The sequence below is a fragment of the Macrobrachium nipponense genome, chromosome 42, assembly GCF_015104395.2.
Source record: "Macrobrachium nipponense isolate FS-2020 chromosome 42, ASM1510439v2, whole genome shotgun sequence".
In the NCBI taxonomy this organism is placed as follows: Eukaryota; Metazoa; Arthropoda; class Malacostraca; order Decapoda; family Palaemonidae; genus Macrobrachium; species Macrobrachium nipponense.
The window spans coordinates 28,436,955-28,439,454 of record NC_061103.1 but is presented as its reverse complement, the minus strand read 5'-3'; positions in this window follow the sequence as shown (position 1 = coordinate 28,439,454).

Below are 2,500 nucleotides of genomic sequence, written 5' to 3'. Positions count from 1 at the left end.
TATATGGATATATATATATATATATATATATATATATAGATATATATATATATATATATAGATATATATAGATATATATATATATAGATATATAGTAAATATATATAATATATATATATATATATTATATATATATATATATATCGATATATCGATATATCTATATCTATATATATGTATATGTATATATATATATATATATATATATATATATATATATATACATATATATATATATATATATATATATATTAATATATATAGTATATATATATATATATATATATATATATATATATATATATAATATATAAATATATATCATATATATATAATATATATATATATATATATATATATACACGAGGTGACTGACCTGCACTACACTGCGCTGGAACCCGGAGCTGCCTGTTATGTGTTTCCCCTAACCTCCCGATCACGACCGCTACAAACCCTCCACCCTGGCTGAAAAACAGGTTTGCAGGAGGAGGTGATGATGTCATGTCTCCCTACCCTCCCGATCCCCTACCTATCCCTCCCACCACCCGGGGCGGACAAACAAGGAGAGATCCACTCGGATTTTATCTTATATATATCATATAATATATATAATATATATAATATATATATATATATATATATTCAACTGTTATCGAATATTTCAAGAGTCAAATTCTGGGGGTTTAGTGAGTCATATCCTGATATCAACAGGGGTGGTTTATTGAAAGTTAATTTTACTTCAACTTCAAATGGCGTTTGTTGCTGCAGCTATCTATCCTTTTGGCATGCAAGCACTTACCTTACAGACCTTACATCTTGTTCGGGTCCCCGCCCCAGGTCCCTCAGTGTGAGGCACCTCTAATGTCTACCAGAGAGTTGCTAGTACATCTTCCGGTATATTTTGCATCTTCCAATCTTGGATGGTCTGGGATGCAGTTTAGATATTTGTCGAGCTTATTCTTAAACACATCTACGCTCACTCCTGATATATGCCTAAATATTGCCTTTCTATTGTTTAAAGGTTTGTCGGTTTTCCGTAGTTCCTATTTCGGATCGTTTGTATAGTCTGAAATACAGAATCCTCTTTACTGTTGTTTGCGAGTTAAGGTTAGCCTTAGAAAACTACCAACGAGTTGATTTGTGCCTAAATATTGCCTTCTATTGTTTAAAGGTTTGTCGGTTTTTCCGTAGTTTAATTAAACCAAGTCGAGTACGATGCAAGGGTTGGCCTACTTTCTGGCTATGTATAGAATTACGTTCATTGTTTTGGATAAAAATAATTTAAGGCTAACAATGAAAAGTCAGGAACATAAAGTCCAAGGAAAGTATGACTGACAGTAAAAGTTTTGGTCTGAAATCGAAAAGCTCCAGTAATTTTGCCTTTTTAAAACATATAATCTCACGATTTAGAATTCGACAATCACTTTTTCACCAAAGAAAATATCCCAATTTTTACTTCTCTCTCTCTCTCTCTCTCTCTCTCTCTCTCTCTATCTCTTCTCTCTCTCTCTCTTCTCATATGTATACTTGCATATTCACAGTTTGCAAGGACATGGTTACTTATCCACACTTAAACTCTATCCTAAAAATAAAAAGACAAAAAGTTACATGTCAAATTTAGTTCGTATATGTGCATCTTTACCAGATATTTTACACACACACACACACACACACACACACACACACACACACATATATATAATATATAATATATATATATAGAATAGATATAATACTTATCGATATGATAGTAATATAAATATATATAATTATCGCGGGTGGGTCATTTCCCGCCCTAGCTACCCGGAAATCATAATTTTGGACTTAAAATTTTCTTTCCAAGAAATGGAACGATCAAGGCTTTGTTATGAGAAGCGTATCCAGAAAAGAGCAAAGAATTTGAGAAGTTAAGAGGGCATTATGCAATTCACATTACAATTTCACACACACACACACATATATATATATATATATATATATATATATATATATATATATATATATATATATGATAGTCTGATCACATCACCGTGATTCATATATACGCATTAAGCTACAAATGTCCTTTAATATCTAATTCGCCCTACCTCAGAATTAATAATATATTTTCATATATGTTAACTGAAGGGGATTTTTAATTGATATATACTCAACTAAAATTCCCCTTTAGTTAACATATATGAAAATATATTAAATTCTGAGATATTAAAGGACAGCTGAAGCTAAGCGTATATGTATATATTAATATATATATATATATTTATATATTATATATATATATCTTATTAAATATATATATATATATTATACTAAAGGACAGTTTGGTAGCTTATGCGTATATATATATATATATTATATATATATTTATATAATATATATATATATATATATATTTTATATATATATGTATATATATCATAACATACATACTATAAAACATCTTTGGTTTAAATGATGTTGCGACCCTTCCAGCCTATATTAAACTCTCCACACCTTGTAG